We start from the raw sequence: 21,644 nt of genomic DNA, 5'->3' as shown, positions 1-21,644 counted from the left end.
TTCATGAGCAAAACCCAGGGAATCCTGGTGTCTACGTGAAAGATGGTGATGTGAAAGGAACTGCAAAGATCAAACCCATGATTTGGAGGCAGAAGCATTTTTAATTCCTGTGCTCATCCTGATGCTTGGGTCTGTGGGAATGTTCTTTGACTGTGGAACAAGGCTGAGTTGAGATTTCTGTGGTGGCCCTCAAAGACAGAAGGTGGTGGGAGGGATCTGGAAACAGTGTAGGTGTTTTGAATAATTCCCTACCAAGAAGTTTTCACTTGAATTATCCATTGTTAGGCTGGAAGTGGTGGAAAACCTTTGGGCCAGGAGACAGGTTGGTTCTTTGTGGTTACTGATGAACAGAATGATTGCATTCTCACTGATTAAAAGAGAGGGGAAAGAGACAATGCCATTTTGCTTCAGGCTGCTTTTTCTTTTTTTGAAATCCCGAAGAGTTATTTTGTGTTGATATTAGCCCTAAGTTATCTTCTGAGATGGATTTTTAGCTCTTGGTGTGCTAAACTGTGCATTCAGGAAAGAGCACTGGACTCTGGCTCAGCATGAACTAATTGAAATGTGGAAGGGATCTGATGGATACTTTCGTAATATTGCAACTATCCTCCAAAATTTCTTTGAGGGACTTTTTTTTCCTTTTTCCTTTCCTAGACTTGGAAAAACTCTTCTCCAAATTCTCCCACATGAATGATATCTATTTGTTATTCTCGATGTCAGGGTTATTTGCTGTTATTACCTTGCCCAGCAGGATGGGCTCTTGTGCTCCATTTTTTTTGGAAATATTAGAAATAAGTGAGAACTCTTGATAGACACAGACTCAAACTTTCTGAAATGTCTGAAGCAGTGCTTGATCTGTCTACAAGGTGCATTTAGACACTGCCATGACCTAAAACTTTACCATATCTGAGCCATGCACTCTGTGGATTAGGACTGTACAAATAGCTAAGACCATATACCTCCATTTATTTTTAAAGAAAATATTGTTCTACATGTCCAATTTTAACTTAACTAGCACAGGGATGAGGCAGTGCTAATGACAGAGAAAATTCATTTGTCACTTGGTTGTACTAACATGTCAGAAAGGATATTCATAAAGATGTTCCATCACATCTGATCTGCTGCCTCCAAACAGCAGCAGGACACCTTCAGCCTTCAGAGGATCAATTTTCTCTCAAAAATACACCTCTCTTTAGGGACTTCTGCTGCAAAACCCAACCAGAATATCTATTTATAACGGCTGTCTATGGTCGTTAGACAACCTGAGGATAAATAGTAAAAGCTTGGAGACTGACTTTAGAAAGTGCCAATTTTTATTACTGCGATTTAGTTTTGTGAACCAGTCAGTGATCCACAGATTACCAACCTGGTGTGAATCCACTTCAAATAGAATGAGAAGAAAATAGGGATGTCCTCAATCCAACAAGCAGGATAACAAACCCTTCCCTGACAGCTCCTATGCTTAGGGACACTTAGGGCATCCTGCATAGTTTGTACCTGTGACATGCAGCACAGTACTAAGCAGGTTTTGACCAGAAAATGGTCACATTTTAAAACAAAAGGTCTGAGGGGAAAAAATATAATTATAGAGAGAAAATGTCAGTTAAATTTATTTCTTCAGCTCAGACTTGGTCTGTAAAGTGGACATTTAGGGACAGGTGTATTATGGATGATGTTTGTAGTCTGATCTTCATGGGGACTAAACATTGCAGAAAACAGCAATTTTTGAGGGTATGTCTTTCTGGTCAGGACTTGTTATCTTAATTGATACTATCTTTATTGGTATTATATTGAGGTTATTCTATCCAAGATAGAATCATAGAATGGTTTGGGCGGGAAGGAACCTTCAAGACCATCTCATTCAAACACCCCGCCATGGGCTGGGAACTTTGCACATGACCTGAGCCCCATCCAGACCCCACGCTGGCTGTGGGCAGCCAGCTCTGAGTATTTCTGGTCAGATGGTGGCAGATGAGCTTTATGGATGGCCTTTCCCAGGAGCCTGCAGCTGTTTAAATAGTCAGCCCTTGGGAGCCACAGCACCACAGCTATGTTTGACATTGTTATACCTCAGCGGGGACAGGGAGAACCATGGGGACAAGAAGTCCTTCCCACTTCCTGGCCTCCACAGCTTACTTTAATTGGTAAAACTATGCTGCTGTCACTGGGGAGGACGTCATAAAGTCAAACATGAACAAAAATCTTAAGCTCAGGAATCTGTTTGCCCCAGGGCTCAACAAAACCCTTCTGGGTAAAGCTGTGTCTGCAGGGAGCCACGCACCAGCAGTGGGAGGAATCCCTTGGAAACGGGACAGGCCTGTCACACCTCCCAGAACAGGACATAGTAAACAATCCCTGTGGCTTCCTGCCAGTCCTTTTGCTTGTTTATTTGTTTGTTTGTTTGCTTCCCCGGTGATTTTTGGCTTTTCCATCTGGACAAGCGCGCGCATCCTCGGTGCGGAGTCATCGTCTTTCTGGGGTGAGAGAAAAATAACTCTGCACATATATGTGAAAATCAAGGACATTTTTGTCCTTCTTCCTGCTTTCGCATTGAGTTCAGCATAAATTCACAGTTGGAAGTGGTATTTAGTAGTTCTCACACTTTCAAACACATCTTTTTCTTTTCTGCAGTTAATTGACAAAATTTTTATGGGCACAAATAATTCTGATTTGTGACTAAACTCTGACAAGTGCTATTAAACAGGCTCCTTTAATCTGAAGCTGTTTATGCAAGCCTGTTTCATTTGTGATAGGGATGGACATGATCCACTTTACAATTTTAAGAACACAAAGAACTAGGATTTGAAGATAAACCATAATCTCCATATAAGTAAGCTAACAGTCCCCTGGACACTGTGTTTCATACAGCCTGTATTATTCTCATAATACATCTGAGATAAAAATCATTTTTATGTGCTCAAAAGATAAAATAACTCTAAATATGATCTTGATATTGCCTACAGTTGTTCTGGAAATAAAATTTATGTTTACTCCCTAACCTCGCTGCTCTATGGTCCTCTGTATAAAATCAGTAAAAAAATTCAGATTTTTTTGCCCTTAAATTTCTGTTGAATGACAGCTGCTGTTCTCCTGAGCCTACTACCCAACTCCAACCTTTTTATTTTCCAATAGACAGGGTCTTTGGGAGCATACACAGGTCCCATTCCTTAAATTTTAACACAGCCTGAGCAGGTCCTTGCTCTTCAAGCATCACACTGCATAGGATGAGTGGGTTTCTTCCACCTCAGTTTTCCTCCACAGCGCCCCAGCCATTTCCCTTTCAAGTCCAAAGGGAAATAATTTTCCAGTTCTTCCATGTGGCTCTGGGACCCTTTCCAGTCTCCCAAGGTCGAAGTGCCTTCCATAGCTACACACTGCTTATCTTGTGTGGAAGTTTCCTTGGATCCCAGCCAAGACCCTAAAATCAGAATAAATTCAGTAATTAATACATTTTAAAGCTTGGCTTTGAGCATGCTTCTCATAAAAGCTTAGCAAACATTTTAGACCTGTGAAACTGTTAATAAAGCTTTCCCAAAACTGGGTTGGGTTGGGTTGGGTTGGGATGGGTTGGGTTTGTTTGTTTTTTCCCAGCAGGCAGAATCACAGTGTCCAAAAATTTTATTTCACTTTTTTTTTTTTTGAGTTTAACTCTGCTTAAAAGCCTTAGGTATTGAGATTAACTCATTGAAAGCATGATTTGATCAGCAGATGTTCTGTCCGGTGTTGCTCTAATACACTTGTTTGATGGGTGTTTAACTTCCAGTGATGTGATAAATGAAGGAGAAATGGAATGTTCTGGAGCATAATGGAGAAGTGGCGCGTCCAACAGCCTTGAGATTGCAGATCCATGTCACAAAGGTATGGGAGATGCCATCCCAACATCTCCATGTCTCCCGCTCTACAAGAGTTCCCTGTATAAGTTCCCATGGCTGGGAGCTCAACTTTCATTCCATAGGGGTTTACTTTGGAAAGAAACTTGTTCCTGCAGCTCGTGTCCACGTGACCTCTTCCAGCTTCTAAGGGCAGCTTGGGTTTATTCCAGCAAATGCTGCTAGATGGAAAATCCAATAGCAAGAGGTTTCTTGCAGTTGGATGGAGACAGAATTGGAGACTGAGCTCCAAGCTGGCTCCAACTTTTGCCTCTCCAGCATGGACAGGATGAAATCTTAGCTCCAGGCTTTCCTACCTGATTGTGGAGCAGAGGAAGGACACCGTGTAATCACAATCTCATAATCAATCCTGTAAAAGTTACCAGATAAAAAGGTATAAATAGCTCTTGGAACAGGAACTGGAAACCAACCTCCACATTTCAGGAGACGGCCCAATTCCTTTGGCTTGAAGATGGCCTTCCTGCCGCCCCGCTTTGATCCAGTGGACTTTTAATCCCAGGTCTGCTGCATAAAGACTCAGTTTCAGCACAATGGACAAAGAATGCTCTCCCCTGCCTCCCCAACACGTAGGCTGCCTGCTGCCAAAGCCATTAGTGGAGCCTTGTAGGAAAGTCTGAACCTCCACAGAGAGGATCTGGAAGGCCTTTGGCTTCCCAGGATATGCTCGAAAGGCAGCAGCAATTATCTCCTCTCTCTGCTGCACCCCAAGAGAGCAGAGAGAGCCTGTTTCATTATTTCCAAGGTAAAAAGGGAATTAGTGCTAAGAGAGGTGGCCTAGATAGTAAAGATCCTGGTGTGCAAGAGCCACACAACAAATCTGTGGAAGGGGAAGAGTTTAAGATACAGAGAATCAGAGAATCACAGAATCAAATAATCACAGAATCACAGAATCAAATAATCACAGAATGGGTCTGGGTTGAAAGGGACCTTATGGATCATCCCATTCCACCCCCATGTCCGTCAGATGTTGAGTATCTCTTTTGAAACCATGTTTTTCTTGAGGCTGAAGCAACCAGCTGAGGAATCAGGAAACGCTGAGTTAGGTACTGTGACTCTTTGGTGTTCATGCCATTTATTAACCCCCTCAAAATTGACCTTCTGTCCAAGATTGTCACCTAACCTAAGGTTTGAGCAGAAAAATGCTCTCCAAGGTATGACAGGTGGTAACCTAAGCTAGGTGAAGCACTGCTGCAGGCTGGATCTTTCCCCCTCTCTCTCTCCATGCTCATCTGGCCTCTCAAAGACTCCATCAGATCCAATGTCTTACATAAAGACATTGGTTGGTTTTTTTTTTTTTCATTTTTTAAAGATAAATCTTCTTAAGAGCCCCTAACTTTTGGTGGTTTTAACTTCTGGAGTGAGGCTTTTGTAAAATGGCTGAGCTCACCCAATTTTTGTCTGCTTCCTCTATTTAGATGACAATTTTTCCCATAGTAGGCTTGCCTTTTAGCAAGTGTATGTCTTACTTGCTGGCACAACAGCATCTGGGTGTTAGAAATGTGACAGGCTGGAGGTGTGCATTCGTCACTTAGAACCTGCTCTGCTTAAAAAAAAAAAAAAAAAGATATTTTGCTTTTAGGTTTCCTACAGCCGTCAGATTGTTTCAAAGTGAGACATCCACAGCCTTTTACAGGAGGCACTTTAATGGCACAAATGATATGTTATCCAATGAACAGTGATTATGGCTGTTCCCAAATCTCCTCCCTTTCCATCATCTGTTGAACTGTTGGCTTTTTTTTACAATAAAGTTCCCATACCAGCTGAAAAGCCACAGAGTTCCTGTGGGTGAATTTTAAATGAGCGTATCAGATGGAAAATATCGATTTCCAGTCAATTCCTTGAGGAAAAAACAAAATAAATAACAAAACCAACAATACAGCACATATTTCACAATGGAAGAGTTCACAGAGGACACGGGAAATAGGGAAAAATGTTTCCTTCCCAGTTCAGTGCAGGAGCTACACAGAGTGTTCCAGCTCACAGAACATGCAAACAATGTCCACTGCTCAGACAAGGTCAGCAAAGCAGATGTGGCTTCAGTTTTGCCACTTGTGCAGCGTGAGAACAATCCCCAGATAATGGGAAGACCTTATGGGGAAGCCGTGGAGTGTCCCAGCCTGACATGATTCCCCGAGTGCCATTTCCACATTGCTCAATGCTCTTGGGGCTGCTGGAGCTGCAATGATCAGAGGAAAAAGAATGACTTTGGGTTAAATATCTTCAAAGGCTGCAGGAGGAGGGGGGAAGGAAGCATCCAGGGTTTTCCTTGAAGATAATTTTGAAGGATGCTTTGCTCCTCATAGAGTATTTGCTCAAAAAGAGGTGTGAAGTCATCCTAGGATAAGATACATCCAGTCACTTCCTAGATTTTCAGCCCCTCTTTGCTCTCCCTTCATGGCCCCTACCATAAAAACTAAATGTACACATGGCCTTTGTGTTGGTTTGGGTGGTTTCAGGTTCCACATTCAGCTTATTGAAGCCTTAATCCTTGACAGAGGTTTCTGCAGTGCATTTCAAACAGGACAAGGAGATGAAAACATGAATTACTGTTAGCACTAAAAGCAGGGCATTTTCCTTGGAAACTTCTCACAAACCTATCAAAAAGTGAGACCTTGTCCAAATAAATACTCAGCTCACTGACACATAAAGATTATCCATTTGCAGTGTTTTATCTTAATCAAAACATTAAGAAGATGGAATTCCCTTTCCAAGCTTTTGGAAGGGGAAGAACAACAACATTGTCAAGAGATGTATGTGACAGAGTAAATTAACCTCTGTAAATCTGACCAAGGTCGGGTGACTAAGGCTGGAAAATCAACTTTAATTCTCCTTTATCACGTTGGTGCTAGGATTTGCTGGCTCTGGATTCCCTCACACGCAGATGTGAATCAAGCTTTGGTTTTCTGAGCATCTGCTGTTCCAAAAATTAGCAATGAATGGGAAGATGAAGCTAGAAAAAAAACTCCAATGTGATAATATATATTTGATTTTTTTCTCTGAGTATATTGAATCACTGGCCCAAGCACACACCAAAAGCAATTACATTCTTCTTCATGCAAGAATCTCTGAACTGGAAGTCTGGGTTTTCCTGGGAAAAAAAAATGTAGGCAGAATTGAAGAATCACTGATTATTGCTTGAAGTTTGCTTTTTCTTTGCAACCAGCCCAACTGCTTTAATAGCATTTATTCTGCAACTGAGGAAAGTAAGGGGTTAAAATTTATTTATGTGCCTTAGTGAAATGCATTTGTGTGTAGAAAATTAATTAACAATGACCCCTTGTGATAGAATCATAGAATCCTGGAATGATGGAATCATGGAATCATGGAACCATAGAATCATGGAATCATAGAATCATAGAATCATGGAATAATAGAATGTTTTGGGCTGAAAGGGACCTTCTTTGAGAAAGACCAGAGTTTGAAAATAATTTTACCTTAGTCATGGCTTTGGAATAAAACTATCTGCCTCATCAGGAAATAGCCATGGATAAAATCATGGCAATACACTGTTCTGAGAGCTCACCTTTTGTTCTCACCTGGTCGTGTGCTGTCCTGATCTCTGGGAGGGCAAGTTGGAAAACTCACCAGTTTGTGCACTGGACTCAGCTATTCTGTGGAAAAATAATTCATTTAAGTGTCAGAGGAATGAAGAGCTTCCAATTAATTTTCTTTTTTTACTCACAGAAGCTTCAACAGAAGGACTGGCACCTGGTTTTCTTGCTCCAGAATGTGGGCCCAAAGCTGGAGTGACTGAAAACTTCTTGAGCAAATTTAAAAGTCTTGAAATCAGAAATCTGATCTGTGACTAACTCATAGTCTTTGAAATTGTGTCATGGAAATAGTTTTGCTAAAAAGCAAAAATCTTTCTTTATTTTACCTCCACTCTGTGCAGGAATGGCAACAAATAGAAACCCAGAAGTGTCAGCTTTGGGTGTGTATATAACTTACCCACACCATGATGAGGTTCCTTTTGCATTCACTTGTAAGAAGTGAGACGCCATTTGGTTTTAAGTGCCACAAGTCCTTCAAAGTCTAACTCCTGGAAAAAAATGCACCATCTTTTTCTGCATTTTTCATTCCAGAGAGATCACAAGATCACACACAGCAGTCAAAGGGTTTTGCTCTGAAAGCAGCCAGGTGAGTTCAGAATTCTCTCCTCATTTTGTCAACCACAAAAGATGTGCCAGAGCTCCTGTTATCCCCCTGTAATGAAGGGCATGGAGTGGGTGGAGGGGGGAATTTTGACATTAAATAATTATTTATGGAGCAGCTACATGAATGTCTGTGTTTAGGACCCCATTTTCACTGTGAATTGCCAGATTGCTCTTTGCCCCAAGCACAGCAAAGGTTACACCAACAGCTCTGCATGGTACCAACAATTCTTCATGCTCTGTTTACTGCCCTGGGGTCACTTGGTGCTGGAGTTGTTGGTGAAAAATGATTTCTCTCCAAAGCAGGTGAGATCAGGCAACTGGGGAATGTTTCAAAGCACAAGCCTGCAGTGGTAGAAGACAAGGCAGGAGACATCTTAAGGCATGTTATTCATCCGTGGTTTTAGCTTTCAGACTAAATTTTAACTTTCTAAAAACAGAAACAGGAGGCAATCATATCTCAGAGCAAGGACCAGAAAAAATTATTAGTTTCTTCTTGATTTTCTATAGCAATATACAGCGTAAATTATAGCAAAACTGCACAGCAGAACTGCTAATATTTTATGCAACACTGAGCAGCAGAATTGATAAGATTCTGTGCAACCTCATAAGGGCTCTGTGTGTGCCTCATTTCAAGAGGTATTAATGCCTAACTTGGAAATACAATTCCTTTATGCCTGTGCTGTACATAAAATTGGGAATAGCAGTGGGGATACAGTGACAGATCACCTTTGGATTGTCAGGATGCTGGGTGAGAAATTAGAATTTCTCCAATTTGGGGAAAATAGTGATGGTGAAAGTCATGTTCTAGATAAGATTGAATGTGCTGCAATAGCTGTTGTGTAATTTTCTCTGCATTTCTCTAACTGTTCAAATGTCATTTGAGTTCATGGATATGAGAGATTACAGAAGTTCAATTTAATTTATCCAGAAAAAAGCTGGAAGCCTTCCTGATGCCAGGTCCTTGGCCAAGCTTAGCACAGATTTCTGATCCGACTCCACACTTCCATTTATCAGAAAGATTCACTGCAGGGCTGGATATCTGCCAGAAAAGCTGAGCAAATTCAGATGGAAGATCAAAACTCTCATTTTTGCCTTCCAAAGTTGCAAAACATGATGCCAGTTTACGACGGGACGTAACAAGGTCACTTTTTCTTAAGTCTTTGTATCAAGGCAAGTTGGTTTTCTAGAACAACCTGATGCAGCTCGACAATTTAATTCCTGAAAACTGTGAAATTCCTCCTCCTCCTGCCTTTGTTCTGTAACAGGTCACTCCAGGTGACTCCTGACCTTAAACATAAAAATCTTTGGGTGTGAAAGGATTGAGTGCAAAAGGGAGAGAAGCACGACATTTAAAGGACACACATGTTTGCTGAGAGCACTGGCTCCATAGCCATCCACTTGGATGACTGCTTCCCTGCACATCCCATTCCCAGATAAAGTGATCTTTCTGCCTGGTTTATAGAGAAATGTATTGCATGTAATGGTTATTTTCTTTTGAAAAAATCTAGGGAGACATGATCTGTCGTCAGTAATAAAAATCCTTGCCCTTTCCATCTGAAAACAATGTCTGGGTTTTTACGGTTCGCTGTAGCAGTGCTTCCCACAGGGATGATTTTCAATATCACTGTGTCCTAACAGGAAAAGAGTGATATTTCTGCAAAACATCAAGAGTCTCTTTGCTCAGATGATTAAAGAACACCAGAACTGAGATAATGAGTCTTATGTCCACATTAATATGTCCTTTAATCACCATGGTCAAGCCTACCAAAAAATCGAGTTGTGCTTTACCTCAGAGCAGGGGCTGATGGGTTGTTTTCCACCATTTCCTGTAGAGATGAGGTCACAGAATTATGGAAAGATTTGGGTTGGAAAGGACCTTAAAGACCATCAACTTCCAATCCCTTGCCATGGACAGGGACATCTTCCACTATCCTAGATTGCTCTGAGCTCTGTCCAACCTGGCCTTGCACACTTCCAGAGATGGGGAATCCAAAACTTCTCTGGGCAACCTATGCTCCACAATCCTTACAGTAAATAAATTGTTCCTGATATCAAGTCTAATCCTACTCTGTTCCCAATCTGTTCCTCACAGACCTTACAGAGATACAAAAACTGAGCAGAGTGATGGCAAGAGAAAGGAAATCTGGAAATGCAGAGGGGAAAGCAAAGGTGAAAACTCAAGAGAAGGCATCTGAGTTTCCCCCTGCACCTCCTGCTTCCTGAACCTTCACTTTCCCCACAACCCTTTCATCACTTCATTACCCACAAGTCCCACTTGCCCCTTTATCCTTGAAGATGTGAGGAAAATTTACAGCTGCAGGTCCATTAATGGCTCTTCATTCATGGTCAAAAAATGCTTCTGTACAAGGCTTTATTTGCACATTAATAGATGTGAATGCCCACCCCCTTCCTGGCTTAGAACTATCTCCGAGTCTATAATTGCATGGTAAGACTTTCAGCCTCCCTTTCTCCTGCTGTGCTTCACAGCAAACACTATTTCATTGTTTTTGTTTCAATCTTCTCTGTTTCTTCAGCAGATTGATGGCACATTTTTACAGCTTTGGCACTAACACAGGGATAATGATGTCCTCACCCTGCCCATTTCTACAGACGCTGCTGCATCCTGATGATTTCGCACCTCTGATGATTTTTGACACAATCTTCTCGAGACAGTAATGGCAACCGTGCACAGCCAACCATGCAACGGTCCTGGGAATATCCTAAAAATATTTCATGTGGTTGAATATGAGCCCAGGTGGCCAAGAAGGCCACTGGCACCTGGCTTGTGTCAGCACTGGGGTGGCAGCAGGGCCAGGGCAGTGCCTGTCGCCTGTGCTGGCACTGCTGGGGCACCTCCAGTGCTGGAGGTGGTTTTTGAGCCCCTCACAACAAGACCTGAAGGGGCTGGAGAGAGTTCAGGGAAGGGAACAGAGCTGGGGAAGGGTCTGGAGCACCAGGAGGGGCTGAGGGAGCTGGGAAGGGGCTCAGCCTGGAGCAAAGGGGGATCAGGGGGGACCTTGTGGCTCTGCACAGCTCCTGACAGGAGGGGACAGCCGGGGGGAACAGGGACAGGAGGAGAGGGAACGGCCTCAGGCTGGGCCAGGGGAGGTTTAAATTGGATATTGGGAACATTTTCTCATAGAAAGAGTTGTTAGAGATTGGAACAGACTGCACAAGGAAGTGGTTGAGTCACCATCCCCGAAAGTGTCCAAAACCTGTGTGGATGTGGCACTTGAGGACATTATTTAATGATGAACATGGTTGCGGTGCTGCTGGGTTGACAGTTGGACTTGATGATCTTAAAGATATTTTACAGCTTTAATGATTCTATGATTTTTTCCAGATTTAATGATTCTATGAACTCAAGCTGCCTGGGGACAAAATTTTTCTAGTCCTTGACTGTGTTTTCTAACTCAGAGATGTAACAGTGGTGTGAAACTAAGGAAAATTAAGAGATAATTTTGTATTTTGGTTTTGGTGGTGTCTTTTTATATATACACAAATGGAATATCAAACTGAAAAAAAAAAAAAAAAACTGAAGCTGTGTTAGGGAAAATAAGTGTATCCACTGATCCTGCATGTCTGAAATTAATGCCTCTGGGTTATTGGTTCTTCAAGCCTGGATTAGACACTGGAAAAAGACTTGTGGAAGTTCAATTGCGGATGAAAATAACACTGACAGACACTCCTCTACAACTCTCAACCCTATAAGCCAAGTGTAATAAGATTTTATGGAAAGAGAGTCATCTCATATATATTGTGACCTCTTACATTTTTTAATTATGTGACTACACAGAAGAGGGAAATTCTGCTTAATGTCCTCTCTGAAGGGAGAACCCACTAAAATTCTCATAAAAAACCCCAATGTGACCTCTGCATCGCACTCTTGTCTTAGAGATACTGATCTTATGCTAGCAGGAGCTCTCTCCAGTCCTGGAATTGTCTTCTGCTTCATAGAGAGCCTCTACTCTGGGTTTTTAAATTATTTTCTTCTGAATTTAAAATTTCATCAGCAGGCTAGAGGGGAAAATATGAGGCTGGGTCTCTCTCAGGAGTAGAGTACACTAAAGTTGGAGTCAAACCCATAAAATACAGAGATCTGACATGATGCAGTGGCATTTTTGAATATTCCTGGTTTAGATGAAGCAGCCTTGGAGTCAGATCCCAGAACTCTTAACGGGTTGTGGCAGGTGTAATGCTGAGAGGTGCCAGGCATGTAATTTTCTCCAATTAAAATAATTACAAGACGGATGATCAATTACTGCACTTCTGAAAAATAGCTGGGAATCCCTCACCCATGGATATTCTGTTTGACTGTTTAATACTTTCTGTCAGAGGTGTGATAATCACTGCTCTGTGTGGAGTATCACATTCCCCAGCTCCCTCACACCCAGGTGTCTTTTGGCAGGTTGTTTCCAGCTCTATTAAAATGGCCACACAAATGTCAACTAAATTCCCTCCTCTTGCAATTTCCTAACTGCTTCCAGAAAGCTGGCAGGATCATCAAATTTCCAATGGATAGGAATGGTAAACTGAGATAAATCTTTTCCTCTCTGTACCTTTGAATATTTGGTCTGCAACCCTGAGTTCAGGAATCAAAAATTGGTGTGAGTTTTATTGTATGCTAAGCCACCAGTGAACCACTTCTCTGTCACTGTACAGAGACCTGTTGGCAACTTTTCCTGATGAAAAAATTCAGATAAGGAGGCCTCATTGTCTCAGAAGGGGAGAGAAACTTCACAAGGGCTGAGGAAAGAAAAAGCAGGTTGTCTCTGTGTCTTAGGCTGGGGGTGTGTGTTCTATTTGCCATCTGTCAGAGGTGGGGCAGTTATCTGCTGTTCATTGGGCAGTTTTCTTTATCTCTTCCACTCCCAATCCTCCCTCCAGGAGATCTCTGCTGTTCATGGGCCATTAATTATTAATTATCTTCTGTCCATGGCCAGTGAGTGTCCCTGCATGGCTGATCCAATTCTGTCATCCCATGAGGAGATGCTCCACCCAGGGGAGGAGCCAAGCATTCCTACCTGGATCCAATCTGAGGTTTGGGACACCCCAGCAGTCTTTGCCCCCTGCATTGCCAGAGGAGCAGCTTTCTGCTGCCCTGCATGGCCAGAGGGAGCCCAGGCCCATCTGCAGCAGCCCTGGAGCTGCAGAGGAAAACTCCCCCCTTGTGCAGGATCCCTGCTGCAGCAGAGCCACAGCTGGCACTGCAGGAGGGCTGAGCCCCCATGGGATGGGGCTGGGACACCTCCCTGACACACAGGGGGCAGGGACTGCTCTCACTCTGGCCGTGTTTGGCTTTATTTTTTTGTACTATTAAATTTGTATTTTTTAAAAATTTCCCTTAAAAAGAGCTGTTATTTCTGCTCCCACATCTTTGCCTGAGAGCCCCTTAATTTCAAATTTATAATAATTCAGAGGGAGAGGGTTTACATTTTCCATTTCAAGGGAGGCTCCTGCCTTCCTTAGCAGCCACCTGTCTTTTCAAACCAAGACACTCTGCCCCAGGATCCCTCTGACTTGCTGCAAACACTGAGCCAAAGCAAAGCTGTCTGGCTGCAGGAGCATCCTGTGACAGCACAAAAATGCAGGCGCTGTGGTGAAGTGGGAACATGAACTCCTGAGGGAACCATTGAGCATCAAAGGGGTGGGAGTTCATCAAGCAACAGCCTGGACTGCATCCAGGGCTGCAAATGAGTCCACAGTTCATGATTCTCCCAAAAAAGATGAGCACAGTAATGTTGTGGGGTTGTAAAATGGCTTTTCCAGCAGCACAGTCCTTCTGGACACCAGACTGAGAGCTGCAGGACAGGAGAGCCTGGGAGAAATGGAATCAGCTCCCAGAAAAGACTCAAAGGAAGTCCCGTCACTCACAAGAAGAAACACAAGGATGGAAGGGTGAGCAGAAACATGTCTGGGTGTCACAGAAAGGGAAGAGAATCAGCAAAGCCCTGCCAGCCTATGGAAATGGGAAGGCACATGTAGGACATGGCTGTTATATAACACAGAAACCACTGCAGGGGTTTGCAGAAACCATCAAGACTTCAGAACCTTCTGATGGAACAGAATGTGGTCTGAACTCACTGCAAAGCTTCATCTTCAGGAGCAGCAAATGAACTGGAATCTTCACTCCCAAATTCTCTCCCTCCTCCCCCCTCAGCAGCACAGGGGGATGGGGAATGGGGGCTTCAGCCATGAATATCTCACAGCCAGGGCAGCCTTTCTTCAGAGCTTTTTGAATTTTAGAAAGAGGATCTCAAGGGTTAAATGTTGTATTTATGAGTCCTGCCAAGATTTCGTGGTGTCTCAAATATACTGGTGTATTTTTAGACAGACAATTCTAAAATTAACCACTCAGCCTTCCTAAAAACAACCTGCCACACTTCAATAGTTCCCATTGATGCAACATGAATACAAAATACATTTTAGTTCTCTACCACCAAACAGAAGGAAAATGTTTCTGCCTCTAAGCAGAGGGAAAGGAGCATTTTCTTGAAGTGAACAAATCTCACATCTCAATCCTGCCGTTCCTAAAAGGCCCTGCTTGGTGAATCATCAAGTTTGTGGGGGAAGAAGAAGAACCCTGAAGACCTCTGCACTTAAAAATTCACGTGGAAGACACAGCTTTTTTGAGTAAAACAATGCCTCAAAATCAGACATTGAAAGGGACAAGTATTGTTAGCTTTGTGAAGTGTTTGCTAGAGATTTTCATGATAAAATCAGGTTTTTGTCTAGGATACCAGAGGTAAAATCCTGTCTCCATGGGAGTCAGAATTTCTGAAGGATTTCCAAACCTTCTGAATTTCATCCATCATTTTGTCCTTTCTGTTTCTTGTTCAACCTTTAAATATAAGGTGCTGTGCAATACCAGCAGAACTTTTAGCTGCCTCAAAAACAGGCACCATCCAGAAGAGGTTTTTATTTTGAGGTGCTCAGATGGGTTAAATCCATGTCATCCTTTCAGTGCTGTAGAATTTTGGTTATCCTTGACTTGACTGAGGCTTTCAACCTTCCTCTGATGTCTTTGGGGCTCAAAAACTGCAAACATCATCCAAGTTCAGGCAGTGGGGCCACTGCAGCTGCCATTTGGGTCAAAAAAGATTTATGGGCTTGGGAAGACAGCTCAAATACCTCCCATATCAAGCACTTTGCTCATCCCAGATGACACTGCAAATTTCCATAACTGTTTGGGGGAGCAGAGCCTTGCAGGACACAGGTTTCCTTTAGCCATTTCTGTCAAACAATTCCCTGTATTAATTTCAAAATCCCACATCCTTTGCTGTGTGAAATCAATTGTAAAAGTCTTACATGTTCCTTGGAGACCCCGTTCCAGCTGATTTTTGGAAACCTAAATGATTTCACCAGTAAGCTGTCATCTTGCTGAACAGAATAACAATCACTGTGGGTTTTGCTCAGGTTTGTTGCCATAACTAAGATCCCAGAACAATTTAAAAGCTAGGTTCATTCTTCTTGATGGGAGATTTCTTCTTGAATACTCAGATTCAGCTTGGCTCCCACACTAACCACACTCTGATCTCCTACAATGTTATGACAACCATACAGATATGTAAAATATTTGCTCTTTTTGAAAAGTAACCATAATTTCCACAGCCAAGTGGAGCAATGCTGACTGTGGTGGTGGAGTTCCCACCCCACATCTCCTAATTACTTCACAAGTTCAAAGCCATTTTGCCATCAGGGTAAAAACTTTGTGAGTAAATCACTTTTAGATGACGTTAGTTAGCCCACTTGGGTTTCTGAAATGCTCCACTGAGACCAGGTATAGGACTATTTTTACAGTCTGAGAGTACTTTACATGGAAATAAACTGACTTTTAAATCTCCATCTCGAGGAGGTCTTGTGGGACTCTGGGTTGTTTGTGCATTCAGGATCCTACGCAGTGGCTGATGAGTGACTCATCCTGCCTGACACCTTATCTGCACAATACCCTGCAATCTGCACTCTGGGGCCACAGTACAAAAAAGGGGATTTTACTACTCCTGGCTGCCCAGGCTAAAAGCTGAAGCACAAAATGGAGGTTTTTTTCTTACTGTGTCTTATGAAAATCCAACACATTTTAAAATTTTTGTTTCTGATTTGCAGTTAAAACTAACAGGAAATAAACCTTCCTTGCCTCTGTTGGCTCCTTTGCTCTTTCTTGCCTTTGAAGTGCATCTCATTTGTTTGGGTTAATTGGTGTTACTTCCCTCCAAAAGAGAAATCTGCCTTTACACAGCACAAAGTTGGTTTCACATTCTTATCTATACAAGAAAACTCCAGTCCAGGTCTGCATGAGCTCAAGATTAGGCACCAGTGAGCAAAACAGCTCTGGCATCAGAGAAGAGCAAACCTCTCCACCACTTTGCATGTGCTGATTCCTGGGATGCCCAGTGCAATTTCTGGCTTGTCAAGCCACTCTGCATCTCAATCCAAGCCAAAAATCTGCATTTTAAAATCTTTTTAAATCTGCATCTTTATCCAAACCCAACACCCTGATCTTCACCAGACTGAAGAGCAGAGTGATAAATGCCTGCAATTTCCCTTTGAGCAAATCCATACCTTTTGGGAAAAAAAACTGTCCCTTAGGATTAAAAATAAAAAATACAGATGACAAAGAATCAAGAAATCTCTGGGGAAGTTGTTCCAGTGATTACTTTCTCTCACTATTGAAACATCTCTTCTTTATTTCTGATCTGACTTTCTCCAGAAGTTCACTCCACACTGACCTTAACCTATTACAATATCTTTTTCTCCTGCATGAAAAGGCTGTATGCTCCCAGGAAGGATATTTCTGTAGATATAAAAATGTGACCAGGTCAACTCTTAACCTCCTTAAGAGTGAAGCTGAAGGGAAAGCTTTTAAATGTCTTGATAAAAGTTGTCATCTAAGGCCTCTTCTTGTTGCTTCTGCAGTTTTTTCAGTATTTTCACTGAAATACTATAATTGAACTTGGGTAAAAACATATCAGTTTCTCCACTTAAGGTTGCATTCAATGTAACGAGTTCAAAAAGCATCTGGAGAACATTCTCAGGCACCTGGTGTGATTTTTGGGGTGTCCTGTGCAGGGCAAGGAACTGGGCTCGATGATCCTTGTGAGTCTCTTCCAACTCAGGATATTCTGTGATTTTGTGATTCTGTACTGCAACTCATCTGAAAATCCTCTAATAGGATGTCAGAGCATCACATTGGCCGTAGATGCAGCAGCTTTGTGCCACTCAAGGGTTTCTCCACCATAACCCTGTTGTGGGGGATATTGACCCCTCTAGTGCTGCTCTTTCAAATCCCCGGAGGAAAGTTTTCACTCAACCAGGCAAACAGAGGGAAATGCCGTTTATTCCACTTTTTGTTCAGAAAATACACTGCAGGAGTGGAATAAAGTCACTTGGAACTATCATTTCTCCTTGGCAAAGGGGGGAAGATAAATTGGATGAAGGTTTGATCAGCTTGATCCCACTGACTGAATTCTCGTTGTGTTTAAGGGTTAAGTGACACTGGGGTTGTTGATGTTCCTGTCCTTTTCTGCCCTGGATTTCTTGTCACCTGGAAAGGTTATCCAGGCTGGACAAAGGAAACCTGTCTATGTTTGAACTCCACACCTGTTAATGATTCACCTCCTACTTCAGCTGCCTAAAATCTAAAACTCTGTCATTTAAACCAGCAGAGACATTACAATGTTATTTCCTCTCTGTGCTCATGGTGTTGTGGTACTGCAAGATGACCTGACATGGGGATTTGGGCACAGAACCAGTCACCCACAGGGGTTTTCACCTTGTCTATTGCATTGGTTTTGTGATGCCTCTTAATTTTGGGTCTAATCTCCTAGATTGTTTTAATTCAAGGAACAGAAATCTATTAGATACATTCATAGTGAATTGTTTTCACTTTCCATTCTTGACAGCCCACTTCAGTCTGGAAATGTCTCTGAAATGGTTTGCTAAAAACAGGAGCCTGGTATGGTTAAAACCTTTTATTTCACTTCTCTATTGCATTGTCTGTCTAGACAGAATCTATTTATACTTGGCTGTACACCTAATTCAGACAAATAAGTTGATTTTGGTAGAAGCCAAGCCAGAAATGGCACAGACCTTGCCATCTCTGATCTTTAAACCTGAGCCATCTCACTGTGTACCCACCAAAGCTCCTGCAAATGAGGGATTTCCAAGCAAGGACAGATGGGACACGAGTAGGAGGGGATTTAAAGTCACATCCACTGCATGCAAGATCACAGGCACAATCTGATCTGAGTGTAATTAGTCTGTGGAAGCCCTCAGAAACCTCTCTCGTTCCTCCTCTCCAGACTCCCACCACTGTTATTCATTCTCTGATCACTGCTACCTTCAAAGGAAGATAAAAACCTATAATAAGTCACACCTACTTGTAATGCCCTGCCTCATGGGCTGAAGTTATTTTCAAATCCGTGTGATGGGTTAGCAGAAGCCTGGCTTGCATCTGTCTTAATGAGCTGCTAATATTCTTTGCCCTGATAAAAGGCCAATGCTTGCTTAGAGGGCAGCTAAAGCCATTTTCTTTTCTAATATCCTGACATAGTCTGTCACCTCTAATCCCTTTGGGCCAGTACCCCCCAAAATCCAGATCAAGAAAAAAAATGCTTCACTTTTTCACTGGCAATGAAAGGATCACAGGATGATTTCAGTGAATTTTATGATAATTTCAGTAACTTTTATGATGTATCTGTGAACAGGTGGGGTATTTTCAGGGCTCCTCATGACAGGAAGGAAATGATGAATTTGATTCTGTGTTTTTAGAAGGCCAATTTATTATTTTAAGGTATTATATTATATTAAAGAATGTATACTAAACTATACTAAAGAATAGAGAAAGGATACTTACAAAAAATTTAACAAGATATTAATGAAAAACCCATGAGTCTCTCCAGAGTTTTGACACAGCTGGACTGTGATTGGTCATTAAATAAAAACTTTTCACATGAAACCAATGAAACAATCACCTGTTGGGTAAACAATCTCTAAACCACATTCTAAAGCAGCAAAACACAGGAGAAGCAAATGAGATAATATTGTTTTCCTTTTTATCTGAGGCTTCTCAGCTTCCCAGGAGAAAAATCCTGGGCAAAAAAGATTTTTCAAAAAATATTATAGTAGCAAACAGGAATTAGGGGAGGGGACAGAGCACATCACTGGCTCTAAGATGACATCCACATTGCACAGCTGAATCAATTCTGTCCACTTGGGCCAGAGCTATTTCTGTTTAATTGCACAGAAAATGTTTGTGCAGGGTCTCTTCCCACTCCAGGCATTCTGTGATCCCATGAACCATGGCAGGTGCAACCTGGGCTGCAAAACATCTCTTTACCATGTGGCTACAAAACTCTTCCCAGGAAATTTACACTTGGAGGAGGTTTGCCAGTTAAATCATGCTGGGTTACGGAAGGAAGCTGCTGAGAGCAAGACTGATAAATCACAGGTAGGAAGAGACTTAAAGGAACTCCTGCTCAGCATTCTCTAGACATAAATCTGGACACATTTACAAGCTGCTTTTTGATTTATTCTTTTTTTCCTCCTGGCTGTTTTTCTCCTAAAGTGTCCTCGTTTTTTCATGTTCTCCAGAACTAGCTGTTCATCAGAGACAATGAGCAGTTCTCAATGAAGGGATTGAAAAATAAATTGATTTTTTTGTTGTTAGCTCTGTCAAAGGTTCTCAGGGCTCACTTCTCTTTCTGTGCTTTTCAATGTCCCATGGCTGGGGTCCCACTCCAATGGATGGAAAGGATCACAGAGATGTCCCAGGCTGTGCTGGACACTGTTTTTGGAGTTTTGGAGATAGAAATTAAAAGCTCAAGGTTAAGAAGCACATTCCCAGACAGGGGAAAGCTCCAAAACCCAAAACACTGCCTGCAAAAAGGCGCAAATGCCTTGCCCTTGGATAAGTTTTGAAGGAGAGGGGATGTAGCTCCTGCTCTTGGCTCCAGTCAGTGCTATCCTTCTCTAAATGTGATTTGATCACATCCTTGGGTCAGCACAGCCACCAAGAGCTACTCTGTTAATCCCAGGATTATTTAATCTTGGTGTGGTTTTGTGGAGTTCACCACACCTCCAGCTAGGCTGAGAAGCAGAATCTAAATTGTTGAAGATTTTCTGAGGTAAGAAAAGGCCTCTGTGGCCTCTTAATTGCCTCAAAATAGGCAAAGGCAAAGTTTAGCCATGTGCTTTTGGGATCCAGGGGCTTTGTCCTTGGTGTCTGTGGTGCTCAGCTGTGACAATCAGTGACACTTTTGTTCCATTCCCTGCTCTACCTCACAGGCCTGGGTAAATGCTAGAATAAATGACATTTGAGGGCTGGTCATGCCCCTCATTAACAGGACCCTGCCAGTGCCAGGGATGGATGAATTTGAAGGAAGCCCTGGGGACATGAAAGAACATTTTGCACAGAGCAGGTCTTGTTTCAAAGTTTCTCTTTTGACAATCTTCATTTTGGGAAGGTGTAAGGACACCAATTAAATTCCTTGCGTTTAGAAAAGCCATTAAACCTTTGGACACTAAAAGGTTCAAACTGAACTAGTTGCAGCTCCCAAAATTCATCTTCCCCATTCGTCTGTGGGAAAATAAGAAAAAGTGGCAGACAATATACCAAGTCCTAAGCCATTGTTTGCCATATATAATGAAAACACCTGAAAATGGAAGGAAATAAGGAAAAAAGTCAAATTGCTCAATACAGAGCTCCTGTCCCATCACATCCTTGCTTAATTGCTTCTGTATCCCTTGATGTGCAAAGTTATTCCACAAAAAAAGGGCATTTCCACGTTTTCAAGTGGAAACTTCATGATAGGACAAGGCCAGGAGGACCCACTAAATGAGCTGAGACTGCCAGGCAAGATGTTTTTACTCGAGATTAGTGAAAGATTTTTTTTTTCTTTTTTCTTGTCTAATGACTGCCATGTGAGCTTTCAAAAATTACATAGAAATCCTCATTCTTAATTTGAAAAAAAAGCAGCTGATTTTGTCACTTCCCACGAATAGTAAGGAGACTATAAGGAGAGCAATGAGCTTGCAAAAGTGCACAACTCACTATGCACAGGACTTATGCTTTTATTTCTTTATTGTCTTCTGCTGAGAAATCTTTTTCTAGTGCCCACACTGCCCACACTGCAGCTGCAGGGAACCTTCTAGACAGATTTGAGGGACTGGAGTTTGGGGATAAAGGTATAATAAGTCTCCAGGTGAGGATCAGTCCTTTACTCTAAGTAAAAGTGATAACACAAGAGGAAACAGCCTCAAGTTGTGCCACAGAAGGAGTAGATTGGATATTGGGAAAAATTCTCCACAGAAAGGGTTGTCAAAGATTGGAACAAGCTGCCCAGGGCAGTGTTGGAGTCCCCATCCCTGGAGGGATTTAAAAACCACGTGGATGTGGCACCTGGGGACATGGTCAATGGTGGCCTTGGCAGCGCTGGGGGAATTGAGCTCAATGATCTTAGAGGCTTTTCCAATCTAAACAATTTTATGATTCTATAACATCACAGCAGAGGGTGTTTCTAAAGATGTTTTTAGCTGCCCAAGGAGTTAGTGCAGCAAGCCTGTTGCTCCCACTCTTGTGCTTTGCTTTTTTCTCTTTGTAAAT

Source organism: Melospiza georgiana, chromosome 5 (genome assembly GCF_028018845.1).
Source record: "Melospiza georgiana isolate bMelGeo1 chromosome 5, bMelGeo1.pri, whole genome shotgun sequence".
NCBI lineage: Eukaryota > Metazoa > Chordata > Aves > Passeriformes > Passerellidae > Melospiza > Melospiza georgiana.
This window is presented reverse-complemented; position numbering follows the sequence as displayed.